General features: G+C 38.8%; 1 non-coding gene across 1 annotated transcript; it reads left to right on the top strand.

The window, feature by feature from the left end:
- The first annotated feature begins 18,092 nt into the window (after positions 1–18,092).
- LOC122809801 lies at positions 18,093–18,246 on the top strand. The gene has a single exon (XR_006365953.1). It is a non-coding gene; the product is annotated as a 5.8S ribosomal RNA (ribosomal RNA).
- The last annotated feature ends 740 nt before the right edge of the window (positions 18,247–18,986 follow it).

Raw genomic sequence — 18,986 nt, 5'->3', positions numbered from 1 at the left:
TGTCAACATGTGTTCATGTCATCCATGTATACCACATCACGGAATGTTCCACAGCACAGTGAGGTAGACCTGGTTCACAGGACTCACATGCGCCACTCCACCGGCCCCAGCACCATTACCCATCATGCCTGGGAGCCAACCTGGCAGCACCATCTCTGCTGCCCCTGCACTACCTGCCCTCTCATTAGTTCTGCCCCAGAAGACAGTTCAATGGTTCCCAACAGGAGTAGTAGCAGAGGTGGTGAGTTAATCACCCACGCTGAACTGCCAGAGATGATGCATAGGGTTGTGCACCACACTGATGGTGCATGCCTACTCTGGATGGAGGGTCTGCACTCCCTCATTGTATGTAGGTCCAGGAGGAGGAGAAGAAGACATTGAGCTCTCCAGCCAGTGGCAGAGTGAGTTGACATGATGACAGTCCAGTGGGTGAGGACTCAACTCTCACTGTCACCCAACTTGATAAGCATGAGTCCTGGATGTTCTCACCTTCACCCCATCTATGGTGTCCACTGACCTGTCCCACAAAAAAAAAATCACCCATACTAAGCTCTCCATTCAATCACATGTCTTCTTGACACACATGATTTGGTCCAATTGGCTTTACAACATGATTGTGTTGTGGTCACCCCTCTCTCTGGAGGTGACAGTCCAACTTCAGCTAATATTCTGCATATATTATCAGTTTTTACTGTTGAAGAAATGAATAGCTATGGTTCTTTCCTATCGCCCTCCTGCACATTCTTGTATTGCTTTACGTTTATTCTTCTCCTGCTTGCTCCCCATTTCACCACTGTCATATCTTCCCCATTTCTTTTCTTTAATGCATTATTGCACACTGGTGTGCATCACACACCAATGTGCACCAATGGTAATATGAAAGTAGTTAAAATTATAAGATTCAGTGGTATTTGAAGCCAATACCATGTGGCCCCCAAAAAAGGAATTTTTCACTGCATTAACTGCATTAACATGTCCCACCACAGAATATAGTATTGAGTCCAGAGACTCAATACTATCTGTCAGAGTTTAGAAATGTGGCTCTCATTTGCGCACTGCTAAGTTGTGCACAAACATGTATCGCACATGCACATTGATAAACATTATGCAAACCAACTGGTTGTCGCATTATGGAAATGTATATATTATGCTGTATTACTGTTGTTTCCTGTCCATTTCCTTTGTATGATATGAAATTACATGCAGAAACATTACAAACTGAGGGACCTATGCAACTATATGTTATATATTTAAAATACATCCATGTGTTAGCACTTCTACAAGCAATACTACCCTGCGGATATCAGTACATTTTCCACACATATATCAACCACACTACAAAATGTAATATCATATGTTGTATGCTATGCAATGCACTTCAATCTGGCAACATACTGGACTACAGCTATTGACCCATACACCTAAAAAGCCTTATCTACAATGCTACTGCAGAAATCAGCATTGATCATATGCACAGGGACATAGGTGACTTTCAACACACTTGACCCTACCCACTTTGTTTTTGTCAAGGGTAGATCTTGCTTATTGACCCTTGTGGACATCTTGGATACTGACCCCAAACACCTGGATGTTGGATAACAGGACATACAACCTATGTTGAGTTATCCAAGGCCTGCAACACTATCCCTCATTCATGTATCATAGTGAAGATCTCCCATCTGGGAATTAGGCCATACAGTACTAGATGGATAGCCAAGTGGCTCAACGTCAAAACACACACTCTCAAAGTTGGGGACTGCAACTCCACCACTAGCCCACTCACCAGTGGAATACCCCAAGCATCTGTGCTGGGCCTTCAACTGTTTGGGAAATACTTCCCTGAAGCACAGGCAACAGTAGATGGCCTGTGGTTTACCATGTTTGCAGATGACTGTTAACTGGACACACTCATGTAGAGTCCCCCAGTGATGGTAACATATTACAGTAGGGGTTGACACAGACTGATGATTGGTGACAAACTCATGGACTGAACTTTAAGCATACAATTACTCTTTGTCACCTTTGTCATTGAAGTACTTCTGCTAATTATGATATACATAGCACCCCCAAACTCAAACATAGTGTTGCAAGACTTGGCAACGCATGTTGATAGAAATCTACAGTTTTATCACTATCCGCCCATAGTGGTAACATACACAATCTGCATATGGACATCATATCCAAAACCAGGTTAGTCATACCTCTGCTGTAATCTACCCTTATCACACCAGTAATGGACTACAATGCTCACATCTCTCTGTACCTCATCAGACACCTGCAGCAATTGAAGAGAACACAGGGTTGTGCCTGGGAGACTCCCAGGCCTCCAACATGACATACATGGAAAGAATGACATAGCTGTCACTGTAGTTGGCATCATGCAGGCTGCTGAGAGGTGACCTATGGCTGCCCTGTAGAGCAGACTCAGACCCTGCCCTGTTGGAAATGATGGGCATCTGCAATTCAAATGGGACAACTATAATTTTCCCCAGGGTTCTCAAACTAGCCTGTGACATAAACATAACATGCTGGTGTTAGATATATATCTCACAATGATTCACATTCCCCTGTAATAGGCTCTCACTGCATGTGAAGCAGTGCTCTTTAATGACCCTGTTCAAGCGCAACCTTGACTACTGGTTGGGTGATTGTAATGTCACCTCTGGGCTGGCATCTATGTCCCTTATGGACAGGGCCAGTTGGTGCTGCTCACAAACACCCTCTGCTAAAAATGACCATTCAATTATGCTGAATAAGGGTACTTTTGTTTTTACACAGCTAGGCTTCTAAACATCCTAGTGCTATTAGATCAGTAGCCTCATATGAACCTATAAAGCTATGTGCCTATGCAGGCCTAACAACCTTTTGTCCCCCATATGGCCTGCTGATGCCATTTACTATAAGTGCACCTGCACTCTTGTATAAATCAGACTTGTGTAATGGCACTTGCCTAGCATACTGTGTTCTGTAGTCTGTGTAGTTAGGTAGGGATTCTATTCTCACTGCAGTTGACTTCTGTGTGTGCCTGCATATGTGTGTGTGTGTGTGTGTGTGTGTGTGTGTGTGTGTGTGTGTGTGTGTGTGTGTGTGTGTGTGCGAGTATGTGTGTGTGGCTAGACAGCAAAACAGATGTGTGTTTCCTATAGTTACTTCTCCACTTACATGGATTGTCAGTATTTTGATACTTGCTCATGCCTGCACATCCATTTCATACAGGTCTCCCAACCTCTTCTGTCCCACATGGTCTGCTGTATGTGTGTGTGTGTGTGTGTGTGTGTGTGTGTGTGTGTGTGTGTGTGTGTGTGTGTGTGTGTGTGTGTATTTAAATGCTATATATCAGATTAATTGCACTAGTCTCTTTTAAGCTCCAAATGAGATGTTTGTTTATAACTAAACATTTTGGTCATTTGACGTACTTAATGCAAATGCTCATAGTAAATGCAAAATAAAGTCATGGGGAAATATTTATATTCAATCAGGCAAAGAGCAACAATTTGTAAATAAATTACATTTTTTTGCCTGGTTTATTTTAATTTGTATATAAGGTCACAGACTCATTTTTGTCTGATATTATCTAGGTTTCCTCGTTTTTTACGGCTTATATGACATGCTGTTTTAACACTGATGATGCTTGTTAGATGGCAATCTCTTTTATGTCACATTTAATAGATTGTTATAAAGAGCCATAGATATTGTAGGCATATATGAGCAATGACATTAAAAGGAAGCATATTGTCTCAGTGGAAGATCTGTTTTGACTGTGTTGTGTTCTCGGAAATACAAAATGTGCTCCCCCATGACATTAGTTCTGGAAAAGTTTTTTTCTGCACTAGACAAATTGTGCTACAGAGTTAGAAAGAATGCCAAGATATAAACATCTGTCTTTGCTAAAATACTCTGTATGCTTTGAAAGATAGCAGATGCTAAGATGGCAAGATGACCAAGAGTTCTGTGTTCTCTATATTTATATACAGAATAGTTTTGTTAAACTGTTGTAAAATGCTAAAATGCCATGGTTCAGGAATGCCAACTCAGTGCCTCTTATCTCTTTTTAACTTGTGAATTGTCTATCTCAGCTGTTTCATTTTTCAGTGAATTCAGTAATTATGCAATATAAAATGAATCAGACAAAAAAGGAAACTGCTTCAAGCGAAAGAATCTCTTCTTTTTCATCAGCAGATGCACTTTCTCTCTATCTCTCTCTTTCCTGATATTTGCAGACTGTTTCTCCCTCTCCTCTCTCTCAACCACTACTATCCTTCAGTAATCATTTGAGATTGTAAGACTGATTAATTCAAGTCCTTGAATGACAAGGCTGAATGATTAAAAATACAGACTTACATTACTAACTCTGAGATTGCTGTCCCTTAGATTATTTATCTTTGCTTAGAGATGGGGGCATTTTGGAATGTTTGTGTGTGTGTGTGTGTGTGTGTGTGTGTGTGTGTGTGTGTGTGTGTGTGTGTGTGTGTGTGTGTCTATATATATGTTTAGATAATTTTAGGTGCAGGGATTACAACCCTGTGAAAAAAAACAGCTTCAAAGGAGAAAGGTGTTGTTTGATATTTGCTAGTCTCCTGCGCTTTCACTCTTTTTTTTTTTCATTATTCCAGGGCTCGCTACTATAAGTGTTGGGATTTCAGTATAGTGCCCTTTCCTTCAGTAACCCTACAGTACAATTAACCAGGACAGAGTTTTTCAAACAGGGTGTTTCCTTTTTGGCTACATTGCTAAACTTGTACTGTCAACAACTATAGCACCCATCTTGCTGCCTGATTATAGAAAAAAAAACACCAACCTTAAACATCTATTTGGACCACAACAATGCCCCCACTCACTTTGACAAGAAGCTGTCAGGTAGAGTTAATATTATTAAAACAAACTGTCAGAAGAGTATGCCATTTAATTATGACTAGGTTAAGAATCAGGGAAGTGAGTCCATTTTTGCAACTTATTTATTTTTTTCACCCCATGCATCTCGTCTTAAGTAAAAAAACTAATAATAAAAAATATATAATTGTACAGAATTAATAAGTATTTGAAAGTAATACAAGCAAGGCAGGCAGTCTGTTTCCAGTCAAACCTTTACTAAGTTTGCTACTTCTACTACTTTTGTCTGATCTGAATAATATACAGTGATTAACTAGAGATATATGGACTGAAAATCTTACACACAGAGAAGTTTCTTACACTGTTTTGTTTTTGGACCTACTACACTTGTTTAGTGGGTTGTTTTGAGACTTTCGGGATACCACGGAGATTACTTGTAATTAACCACTCTTCCAGACTGCTGTGTTAATGAGAGGCTTTCTACATGGAACCACTTTCTGTGATCGTCAAATCTGATAAAGTCATGGAATAGATCAAGGATGAAAGTGCTTATCTTTGTTTTTATTGAATTAAAAGTGGCGTGGTTGTTGATACATTGTCAGTGCTTGTCTTGCTTTTTACTAGATGAAGTTTAAGATCTAGACAACCCCATCAGCATTCATCTAAGCCTGTCTGTTTCTATGTTTGACAGTATACTGGAGGGTTGGAGTTATAGTGCCCACTAACAAAACTTTGTATTTTTATCTTGCACCCTGACTTCACCAAAAAAATGTCCTCATCCAACCTGAGACATTACTCATAAGCAACTCCAACTCTCATTACCCCTAGAAACAAATTCCACAGTACTGCACATTCTTCCTTCTCTCAGGCAACTACTCATTTGCAAGCTCTCCCCGCTGACATTAAGGAAACTAACACTTAAAACAAATTCAGAATGCAACTCAAAATCATTTCTTCATCCAAGGCAAATGTTCCTGCTTCAACACAGAACATATCATTTAACCCATCTCTTTTCTGAGTCTCTTCTCTCTTCTTAGGATTCACTGAAGAATGACCTAGTTTAGAAACTAATGTATATCTTGTACATTATACTCTGCTTGCTTGTACATTGCACTGCACTTGTTAAGTGGAATGCATATACACTACTGTTTTATATGTATTTAGTCTGAACTGTTTTGTTATTTCTTACATTTCTGTATTTTGTCTTTGTGAAATGCTTTGTGTTTCTCTTGAGCTAAGCTTGAAGTTGATCATTATTTATCAGCGTACTACCCTGGTAAACAAATTTAAATAAATAAATAAATACATTTGTTCAGTCATGGTAGTAGGGCATATGCTATCACTAGCTTAATGTGTCTGCCTAAGAGATAGTAATTTAATGAACAGAAGGCCCACCTAACAGACTAGCATTCCATTTCTATGGCTGAGTATTTTTTTCTCAGCATTACTTATCTTTTGACTAATGTAGTGCAAGGAGCTCTTCACCTTGAATATTCTGTGATAATACAGCTCCGAAGCTTACTTCAGATTCTTCCAGGTCATCATCATCTTCTTTCGGCTGTTCCCGTTAGGGGTCGCCACAACGGATCACCTGTTTCCATTTCTTCCTGTCCTCTGCATCTTGTTCTGTCACACCAACCACCTGCATGTCCTCTCTCACCACATCCATAAACCTTATCTTAGGCCTTCCTCTTTTCCTGTTACCTGGTAGCTTCATCATTAGCATCTTTTTCCCAATATACTCAGCATCCCTCCTCAGCACATGTCCAAACCAATGTAAACTTGCCTCTCTGGCTTTATCTCCAAACCTTCCAACATGGGCTGACCCTCTAATATACTTATTCCTAATCCTGTCCACCCTTGTCACACCCAGTGCAAATCTTAACATCTTTAACTCTGCCACATCCAGCTCAAACTCCTGCCTTTTTGTCAATGCCACTGTCTCCAACCCATATAAAATAACTGGTCTCACTGCCCTCTTGTAGACCTTCCCTTTCACTCTTACAGGTACTCGTCTGTCACAAATCACTCCTGACACTCTTCACCCACTCCATCCTGCCTGAACTCTCTTCTTCACCTCTCTTCCACACTCACCGTTACTCTGAACTATTGACCCCAAGTATTTAAACTCATCCACCTTCACCACCTCTACTGCTAGCATCCTCACCATTCCTCTATCCTCCCTCTCATTCACACACATTTATTCTGTCTTAGTCCTGCTGACCTTCATTCCTCTTCTCTGTAGAGCATATCTCCATCTCTCCGGGGTGTCCTCCACCTGTTCCCTACTCTCACTACAGATCACAATGTCATCTAGTATTTCTCAAGCCACCTGCATACAGTATGCAGATGACTCCACCTTAATTTGCTCAGCCAAGTCTATAACCTCTCTCCAGTGCCTCGCCCAAACAGTATTTAACTGTGTTGAAAACTGGTTCACAAAACACTGCCTTCTGCTCAACCCCAAGTAAACTAAATTATTGCTTTTTTCTCCTACTCACAAGACACCTCAACTGCACTTCACAGTAACCTCTAACAATGGAACCATCATATCCCCTGATACTACAACCCGCCTTCTAGGTGTTACAATAGACAACAACCTTAGCTACAATGACCATATTAATTCCACTATAAAGACGGTAAACTAAAAACTAGGGACCTTATACAGAATCAAATCCTTCCTTACCCCTGCAGCCAGAAACACTATAGCTCAAACCCACCTAATCTCCACCCTGTTCTATGCTTCTGCTATCTATACTAATCTTTCTAAAACCAACCTTACCAAACTCTCCACCTGTTATAATAACATAACCAGATTTGCTTCTGGTACCCCATTTAGAACACATCATTGTCACAACCTCAAACAGCTGGGTTGGTTAGAACTACAGAACCAATTACTTTTTCAACAACTTGTTATCACCCAAAAGATCCTATACTACCCTAAAAATACCCCAATCCTCTCTAATCTCATCTCCCCTTACAAAAATCTTGCAACTCTATGCTCAGCAAATAAACTTCAAATCTCTTCCATTAAATCCAACAACAAAGCTGGGGACTCACTCTTCTCAAACACCATAGGAAAGAGCTGGAATCATCTTCCTTCTGAACTTTCCAACCTTACTTCTACTCTACTTTTTAAGAAGAACCTTAAAGAATATCTTAAATCCCACTGGCTTTGTCCCTGCTCCAAACCTGACTGATATCTCTTGCCCCCTCATGCTCTTTCTCAAAAAAAAAAAAAAAAAAAAAAATGTTGTTTTACTTTATCTATCTTCTGTTTTAATTTTTGTTTTTCTCATAGTATTTGATTCTAGCCTAAATTTGCTAAATAACTCTGTATAACTCTACCTTTTAATGTTAATTTTGTAACAAATTTTATTTTATTTTAATTATACTTTATTGTATTTCCTTGTCATTGTTGCTGCTCGGAGCTTTTCTCCCCGGGCCTCTACTGAAAATGGACATGTATCCAGTTAGACTAGCCCGGTCAACAAATGTAAAATAAATAAATAAATCTGCAAACATCATAGTCCATGGGGACTCCTGTCTGATCTCGTCTGTCAACCTGTCCATCACCATTGCAAATAAGAAAGGGCTCAGAGCTGATCCTTGATGTAACCCCACCTCCACCTTAAACGTATTTGTCACTCCCACAGCAGACCTCACCGCTGTCATACTACCCTCATACATATCCTGTACCATTCTTACATACTTCTCTGACACTCCTGACTTCCTCATACAATACCACAACTCCTCTCTAGGCACCCTGTCATATGCTTCCTCTAAGTTTACAAAAACACAATGCAACTCCTTCTGACATTCTCTGTACTTCTCCATCAACACTCTCAGAGCAAACATCACATCTGTAGTGCTCTTTCCCGGCATGAAACCTTACTGCTGTTCACTAATCATCATATCCCTTCTTAACTTAGCTTCCACTACTCTTTCCCACAACTTCATGCTGTGACTGATCAATTTAATCCCTCTGTAGTTACTACAGCTCTGCACATCACCCTTATTCTTAAAAATCGGTACCAAAACACTTTTTCTCCATTCCTCAGGCATCCTCTCAATTTCTAAGATTTCATTAAACAATCTGGTTAAAAACTCCACTGCCATTTCACCTAAACACCTCCATAGCCTTCACCACCTCTCTCTTTGCCATGCACATCATCTCCTTATAATCCTGTCTACTTTCTTCATCTCCCTGACAATCCCACTTCTTCTTTGCCAACCTCTTTGCCTGTATACTATTCTGTACTTCCTCATTCCACCACCATATCTCCTTGTCATCCTTCCTCTGTCGTGATGTGATACCAAGCACCTTTCTAGCCGTTTCCCTTACTAGCTCTGCTGTAGTTACCCAGCTATTTGGTAACTCTTCACTGCCACCCAGTGCCTGTCTTAAATCATCCCTGAACTCCATCTCACAATTACCCTTTTTCAATTTCCACCATTTGATCCTTGGTGCTGCTCTCACACTCCTCTTCCTCTTTTTGATCACCAATGTCATCCTACAAATCACCATCCTATGCTGCCTAACTACACTTTCTCCTTTCACCACTTTACAGTCTCGAATCTCCTTCAAATTGGCCCTCCTACATAAAATATACCCCACCTGTGTGTATCTTCCTCCACTCTTGTATGTCACCCTATGCTCCTCCCTCTTGTTAAAATATGTATTCACCACAGCCATGTCCATCCTTTTAGCAAAATCCACTACCATCTGACCTTCTGCATTCCTTTGTTTAACACCATACCAACCCATCACTTCCTCATCCCCCTCTGTTCCCTTCACCAACATGCCTATTGAAATCTGCTCTAATCACCACTCTCTCACCCTTAGGTACAGTCATCACCACTTCATCCAATTCACTCCAAAATTTTTCTTTCTCATCCATTGCACACCCAACCTGTGGAGCATATGCACTACCAACATTCATCATTACACCATCAATTTCCAGCTTCATAAACATCACTCTATCCGACACTCTTTTCAAATCCAAAACACTCTTCGCATACTGTTCCTTCAGAATAACTCCTATGCCATTTCTCCTCCCATCCACACCATGATAAAACAATTTGATCCCACCTCCGATACACCTAGCCTTACTCCCCTTCCATCTGCTCTCTTGCACACACAATATATCCACCTTCCTTCTGTCCATCATATCAGCTAGCTCTCTTCCTATACCAGTCATACTGCCAACATTCAAAGTTCCGACCCTCACTACCACAGTCCTAGCCTTTCTCCTCTCTTCCTGCTTTCGGCCATGCCTTCCACCTCTTCTCCTCCTTCGGCCAACAGTAGCCCATTTTCTGCCAGCACCCTGTTGGCTAACAGTACTGGTGGCAGTCATTGTTAACCCAGGCCTCGACCAATCCAGTATGGAAATATTTACTAGTGATTGCATGAAATGATTTGGCAAAGTTTTACACCCGATGCCCTTCCTGATGCAACCCTCCCCATTTATCCAGGCTTGGGACCAGCACAAATAAATGCACTGGCTTGTGCATCCCCAGTGGCTGGGGATGGGTCAGATGCATCCAGGTGCAAAGCAATATTCCTTAGTTTACTCAAAGGTCACTAACACTAGTTCAACACATAAAAGTTTTTTTTATCAGTTCATTAAATATAATATGCAGTTGACTTTGACAGGAATTTCCTGTTCTGTGAGTTTTGTGAAAAGACAGAAGCAATAGTTGTGAATTTAGGAACAATTGTTTTATAGTGTGCATCTTGTCCAAATAAAGCTTTCATCTGTCTTTTAGTGGTGGGTATGGCCATTTTTTTACAGGTTCTGATTTTTCAGTTCTAGTTTTATCACCCTTCCTCCTATAATGAATCCTAGATATTTAGATTTCAACATGCTCAGTTTAATGTTGCCCAAATTTGTGGGGTAGTTTCTTTGAGAAGACTAACAGTTTCAGGAAATTTACATAGGTCTGACAATGTTTTATATTTAAAATGATTTTTAGATTCTTCTGTGACTGACTCAGACTAAATGCAATGGTCAGCAAATTTGTAGATGTGATACTGTTTTATCATTAGCAAAATAATAATGCATTGTAAAAAGTCTTGATATGTGTGTGTGTGTGTGTGTGTGTGTGTGTGTGTGTGTGTGTGTGTGTGTGTGTGTGTGTGTGCATATTGTATATATATATATATATATATATATATATATATATATATATATATATATATATATATATAGTGTTTAGAGAATAGCAATGGCTTGTATTATATGTATTTCAGAACAATTAACTAAAATATATCACTGTGGTCATTGCATATTTCTCTACTTTATCACAATTCAACAATTGAAGTATACACAGTCAATAAAGGTTCTGCATTTGGTGTGCACATCTGTGTGTGGGGACAGTTGCAGTAGATTTTCATATATGCATCTGAAAGCAATGAGCTGAAACACATTACCATGGCCATTGATTTTTTTATTTATTCATTCATTTGCTTATAAACCTTCATATGAAGTATGGTGCATTTGTGTGTGTGTGTGTGTGTGTGTGTGTGTGTGTGTGTGTGTGTGTGTGTGTGTGTGTGTGATCTGCAGTGGGGTTATGATTTTGCAGTAGGCTGAACTGTGTTTTTCTAATACCAGTTAGTTGAAATACATTATTATGGTCATTATTTGCTTATTTATTTATTCACATATTCATTGATTTGATTGCAGTTACACATCAAAGGTGTACACAGTCACTAAAGTAACTGTACTTTTCTCGGTTTTGATGCAGTCTGTAAATTAATGGACTGACAGTTGTTGATCTGCCTTGATAAAGTGAGTGTGTATCTGACCAAAATAAGTTACAATCGATATATCAGTAATACCATGCTATGACAGTATTATGATGGTTGGAGGAGAGGTATCTTTTGTATTGATGATGTCAGTGTACTTGCAATAGTAATCAACATATACAATACACTGACTGTTACTGAAGTGAGATAAATCTAAAGCAACCTTTCTATCACATCTGCCTGGTTTTTGTGTGGTACCATTGCATTTTTTGACATGCTTTCATCACAGATGTTACTGATTTTGCATTTTTTGCCATAAGGTCAATTTCTTGGACATTGCTAGGCAAACATATTGTTGGATACACTGTCTTTACACTTAGCAACTCTGAAGTGGGCTTTATATATTCTTTCTAACATGACAGTTGGTAGTTGTTTTGGGACAATTACTCTATTATGTTTTTACATCAGTCATTGTGATTTATGAATTTTGAAATGATAGGAGTAATAGACTCAATGGATGGATGGATGGATGTGTAGTAGACTTTAACTGGTAACAAATCTTTATTTTTTTCCCTGTCACTAAGCTATGCTATAAGTATCAAATTTCTTCAGTAACTATATCATTAAGTTATCTTCAGTATGATGAATGCAATAAACCTATCAGCGCCTGAACATATATGTAAGACAATGCCATTCTCAAAGCTGGAGTGGCCTTGAACTGATATTGATAAGATATAGGATTTTGGGAACAATATGCTTTATCTTTAGTTTTAATGTGCTGTTATTTTTGCTTAGCTCACTTATGTGATAGTAAAAAGTATGGGTTCACCAAACACTTTTTTGTTAAGATGTGTTGAGTTTTCTGGTACTATAGTAGTAGCTATGCAATTCAGAAATCTGAAGTGAACCCAATATCTCAGACTTGCTCAGGCATATATTCTGTAGAGGATGGCTACTACTAGGAGACGCTTTAACACGTGCAATAATGTATGATCAGTTATTTATATAAAACTGAAACCATGCACAAAGATGACTTTATTACATTATAGCACCATACAATTTCAGTTAGTCCTATCTACTCACTTTAAAGTCATCAGCCATCACTGGTTCATATATTCTTAAACATATTTTTTGTTTAATCTACCTTCCTTATTTCTCAAAAATTTTCAAGGACTTCATAGCCAAAAGTACATCCTACATACAGAATTTCTAATTTCATGAGGTTAACAATATGAATTCCATCTCTGCTGTGAGTAACTTGTTTCCAAGTTGCACCTTTTACTTGATAAGCAAAGAACTTCATATTACAGAGATTAAAAATTTAGTGATTTCATTTATTTTTATTTTTACTTATTTATCTGTCCTTTGTTGAGCAAGTTACTCCCACTAGACTAGTAGCCTCCTTTCAGGAAAGACCCATGGTGGCATTTGTACTAATATACAAAATGTGGCCAAGCATCAGGAAACTTCCCCTATTTTCAGCAACAGTGACTTTTTTATGACTTCAAAAGTCTGAAGCCTAATAAGCAAATTTCAGCTAAACCTACTGGTCAGTGCTGACATCAGGTTAATATGCCTGAAAAATTTACAAGGCTATAACTGTTGGAAATGTGTGTGTTGATGAATTCTCGCTGAATCCAGCGGATGTGCAATAGATACTATGCATATACTACCAGTCTGTATAAAAACATACGAAACATGAATGAGAATTTTCATAGCTAGAAAGAGGTATTATATGTACCTTTAGTTACCGGCATACATTTCATACACATAAAAATGTTAGACTGCTATGCACGTCTTAGCTGTTAACTCTGCATGCAGACTTGCAGATTGCAGAGCTGTAGGTTGCATTAAGACTTGAAGTCTGGCTTGAAGAAATACAATAAGGCGACATTGATTATATGAGTAACAGCTGCAGCTTGTAAGCAATTTATGGTAAGCAGTGCTGATGCTGGAACAGCTGACCTCATAAAGTATTAAATCTGGTGTGCAGGAAACACATTAGGACTTGAAGTCCAATAAAAATGTAATAAATAATAAAGAAGGCAGTTTAAAAGTATTCTTAGCTGCCATTTGGGAAAAAAGTCTTCCTTTTACCCTGCAGTGTATACAGCTTATGCTGTCTCATGTATATCACATAAATTTGAGGATGTGTGAAAACAAGGCTGCTTATGAGAATACTTATTCACTGATATAAAACAATAAAAAACAGGAACTCTGATTTATTTTAAATGTGAGAATGAAGTATTTTAGCAATTTGTAACATTAGAATTAATAGTTACAACTCTGCCTATGTTTAAAAAATGCTCTTGTGAATAAGTAATCCAACTGTTTTATATGCAGTTAAAATTTTAAAGTGAGTATAGGTGCATGACTCCTTTTTAAACTGCTGCATAAAAAATGTGAATTCATAAATGGAAATAGAAAATGGACTACAGTTTGAGTGTACTGATTGTTGACAAACATAGTATCACAATGCTGATCTTTCTTTTTTCCCTAGTGTTAAACAATACTACAGTGTTGTTGAAACTTCTCTTATTTATCTTATTTATGTAAGTGAAAGAAGTATGCAGTTCCCAAATAGTCATTTAACATAAGTTATAGTAAAGTGAAGTTGTGACTATATGCTTTCAACTGGGTATAACCCTGACCAGCTGTAACTTGATGAGTCACAGTGGAAGTTATTAAAGTAAAGGTATAGTGGAACAGCTTCAAATTATATAGTAAAACCAGAAAAAAATATATTTCATGTAAAAAGATAAGTGTTATGGGAACATCTGATGCAAACCCTATTAAATAAAGGAGGACAGAAAATATCAGGGTGTAAAAAGTTGATTGTGTAAATTGAGGTCTGTTTAGGAAATTGGTAAGCATAAAATATTTGAAAAGAAAACTACTAATATTTATGGCCTGAGCAAAAGGGAAATCTAACATGGTATTTAAATATACAGGGGTAAATTTCACCTGGGCCCCAGAGAAGGTTCCCCACTTGCTTCATATCTCAGTGAAGAGTTATCAAATATGGTGGTGGTTCTTTTGGAACAGTAAAGCATTTTGGAGCTGAACAGGTGTCAGTGTTTGGAAATGTCAAACAATACAGTCTTGAGGTGCTGACGCTTAATATGCCAGTTATATCTTCTTATAGTCAATAGGTGGTACATACAATGTGGATTCTAGAGAGGTAATACATCCCATTTTGATGTCTGCTGACAGGATTTTCTCCTGAGAGTTTCCTCATTCTGTACAGCAGGTTGTTTTGTATCTTATAGCATTATAAGGTAAGCAGGGGTTTGTGCACATGGAGGCCATTCTATAATAATAGAAAGTGTTTCCTCAGGTGTAGCAGAATGGAGTTGTCTATCTAGAGACATAGTGTAATCATATCAAGATACTGCTTTAGCTCCAGTCACTTCTTTTTTGTGACGTGTTCACTGCAGAGGCCTTGGAAAGCATGATTTCTATACCAGGAGTGTATGTCACTATTGTGAGCTTTGATATCTGTATGCATCTAGACCAGGAGTGTATGTCACTGTTGTGAGCCCTGCTACCTCTATGCATCTGGACCGCTTTGGACACTATAGACACAGAAATTTCAAGTTGTGGGCAAATTTTATGTACATTCCATGGTATAACTGAACATTTTTTTATCTGTGAAAGTCTAATTTCATGCTATGATGGTTTCAGAGCAGGAACTGTTTTACTGATTGCAGGTAATCTTTTGTTTTGCAGGGTCCAATCGTGGTTCAGAGAATTCTACTAATGAATGGAACCTTGGACTGGGATTGGAAAGTTGAGTGTCTTGGAAACAGGCTTATAGTATCAACCTGCATTTTTGTTCTTGGGTCTCTGTCAATAATTTTTTTTCAATGCCAGCGATTGCTGACATTCCTAAAATGTGGTAAAGCAGTTTCTATTTACTCATGCTGCACCTTGCAGAAGTGCGTCATCTTTGGTTGTGTATAACAAGAGTGTTATTCTTCCTATAAAGCCAGGGAGGATAGCTACTGGTAGAGATGCCCTGCTGAATCTAGCTGCTGCTGAGAAGATGGCTCCTCTTTCACCATTACTTACAGCCACCTTGTTGCTCATTTAAGCTTGATTGCACCAACCTGATGATAGCTGGAAAACTTAGGATGAAGAGACCAAAGCATTTTATTAGAGTTTTGTAAAAAATAGATGTTGAAGCTTATAATCATTTTTTATTGCTGAGTGTCTTCACAGAGAACATCTTTGTTATAAATTAACAGAACTGCTGCACTGTTTTGTCTTCTAAAATGACAAATCTATGAGAAAAACTACAGAACTAAGCCAGAAGAGAAAAACAAATAAGGTATGGTGATGGCTTACTCAATAGTTATTATCACTGTTAAGAATGCTAAGGCATGAAGAAGACATTTTGGCCTTTTTTAAAATGTAAGGACTTTGACTGTGGCATTTTGTGTTTATAAAATCATAGAATGTAATATTTTCAAAACATTATATGATTCAATCTTTTTTGTGTCTTTTCCATCAGCATGATCCTGTACTGATTACGAGTGTGTAGAAACTTCTTTCCTCTTTTTCCCAAATAGTTCAATTCTTCATTTAGTCAGTTGTGTGCTGTGATAGCAGAAAGGGTTAGATTTTGGGATATGTAGAGAATTATTGATTTCATTTAGCTATATCAGCATCAATCTTTAAAATATAGCTGCTCCTTGTCACTAGTTACCTGCCCTTATTTGTATGGTCATGTTTTGATTTTGTTAATGAGAATTTCAACTCTAATCTTAGAGATGAGGTGTGTAGAAAGAGAAGGAGAAGTAAAAGTAGATGTAAATATTTGTAATAAAGTCCCTTAAATGGCTTAACTATGTCATTTTCTCAAAAATAAATTGGGTATAAGGACTTACAAAGAAATTATACTCTTATACTATGTTATGAACACTTCATTCAATTTCCTGGGATGCCTAGAGTAACGGTGGCCTCACTGGACTTAGAAATACTTATGACAATGTACACCCTGCATTTTTGTCATTGCTTATGATTCTACAGAGGTTTTCTCCTCAGGTTGTTCATACTTTTCAATCCTGTTATGATAACTATTAGGTCTTGACTTTGTTATATGCTACATATTAGGTGAGGTATTAAGCAACATTGTCCTGCTAGCTTATTTTTGCATCCACTCTATAAGTCACTATTTCCATCATACATGAATCTAGTTCATTCTTGAGGTCTTGACTTATACCTCTTTTTGATTTTTTTTTCAGTAGCCTGGGTTATATGATTAATCTTGCCTAAATTTCAAAGATATATGATGGTCTGTTGCTACACTTTTGGTGGACAGAAATGGGCCATAATGGTACTGGATCTAGAACATAATCTTGCTAAGTCTTAAGTTTATCTTATTGAGGATGTAGCTCTTTATATGATTCTCAGGCTGGGTCAAGTTTTAAGCCATATACATCTAGACTTGCTGAACTGAAAGTATACCTTTCAAAAAATGGCAGCTTCTTTGAAGGCCGTACCTCTCAACCTTCCCTGATATTCAGGAGTGTCCTTTGGTATTGTTGCTTTTTATCAGTTCCATACATTGTCTAAATATAATTTTCATCTGCATTTTGTTTACTAGTGCAGGTTATTTTACTGATAATAACTATTTACATTGTTGGATGGGATTATTTATTATGCTGTGTATTTTATCAGTTTTGTTTGATGTGGTTCATCTTGTATTCATTACAAACACCTGTGTTGATGACTTCCCAGGGCCTTGTACTGGTTTTCTGGATTATGTAGATTCCTAGCATGGGAATGTTGGCAGGACAGTGGTCATTAGTCATTCTATGAGCCTGGAGCTGGTGAGCATAAAGGCTGAGAGATGTAACTCATTTGAATATGTCCAGAGTGCCTAAGGGTATTGCAGATGTCTCCTTCTGTACTAGCCACCAGGTTACCTATGGAAGTTTCTGCAGGGATTCCCTGATTTCTGTATCAGACTAGTTCATAAAATTCCTAGGTGGCTAATTATTGTGGATTTTAATACCTGAGTCAACGGTAACACATTTGAGTTGATTACTGATATTTTTGAATCTGTTAAAAAATGTCAACTTCACTCATACAGTTTCCACTACATCTTGCAAATTTAGAAACATGCTTGGCTTGCTTTAGTTTTAGTCTTCCTGCCAGTCTTGCAACATGATTTGGAGCTAGCCAAACATCTCAGTGCAGAATTTAACATTAAATATTGTTAGAGCAGTATTAGAATAATTCTTGAAAGGGGATCACCGATGACCATCATGATGCAGTACTGACAGCCTATAATAGAGCAATTTTGTGCTTCAGCATGATGTGAAAAATAGTATTCCAGCACAATTTTTGTTCTGCGGTTTTATAATATGATGTGAAAAATAGTTTGATCATGAACCCGGTCTAGGTACCTGCAATGATGCCCGTGAAACTTTGCATGCTTTTGAAGACTGTAGCGATGACATATGGGCAGCGGTGCCCCCAGCGACCGAGAAGAGAACAGTATGACTCTGAGTGGTGGATCACTCAGAACATGAGTCGATGAAGAACACAGCTAGCTGTGAGAACTAATGTGAATTGCAGAACACACTGATCATCGACACTTCTTACGCACTTTGCTGCCCCGAGTTACTCCCAGGGTTATGTCTGTCTGAGGGTTGTTGTGCCTTTCATCGCACCCAGGGGTGTCTAGCCCCCATCAAAGGCACAGCCGGGGAGTCAAGAGAGCCTGCCATGTGCCCCCCATCCCTCCAGGGAGAGACGTGGATGGAGGAGAGGAGTCCCCCACTGCCTTGAGCTGGGAAGCCTGTCCAAGAATGGGAGGGAGTAGGCATGCATCTGGCCCACCCCTGGAGGCTGTCGGTGGTACCGACACCAGGCTGAGTTCCCAGGGTGAAGCCTGATGCCTGGCCACCCAGTTCCCATGCAATGGGGATACATCGGCTGTCCTCCACCACCTGGAGTCTGGTTGCAGCAGTGAGGAGCGGGTGTGGGGGCCATGGGAGGATGGGCATCCATTCGTCCTCGAGGTGCCCACCGGCCCATCCCCCCACCTGCGACCGCACTCAGAATGCGACCTCAGATCAGACGTGGCAACCTGCTGAATTTAAGCATATTTCTAAGCAGAGGAAAAGAAACTAACCAAGTTAAAAAATGGTAAAAGATCTTTGATAAAGATGAAGGTTGATGTCAAAATGAGATAAGTCATGCCTTTTCCAGAATTTGGTTGCTCTGGATATATGCTATGCTTGTTAATAAGCAGAGATCTCGGGAAACAAGGCAATTTTTCTCTCAAGTGGCTCTTTTTCTGGCACTCAACTGGCTGGACTGTCTAATCTTCCTGAAAGATCAGACATTTTTCTCTTTTCTGGTGATTGTAAGGATGCTGCATTTTTTTTGA

Source organism: Protopterus annectens, chromosome 8.part0, assembly GCF_019279795.1.
Source record: "Protopterus annectens isolate FY-2018-M chromosome 8.part0, PAN1.0, whole genome shotgun sequence".
NCBI classification, from domain to species: Eukaryota; Metazoa; Chordata; order Ceratodontiformes; family Protopteridae; genus Protopterus; species Protopterus annectens.
The sequence above is the reverse complement of the archived record's forward strand: the minus strand, read 5'-3'. Positions and strand labels throughout refer to the sequence as shown.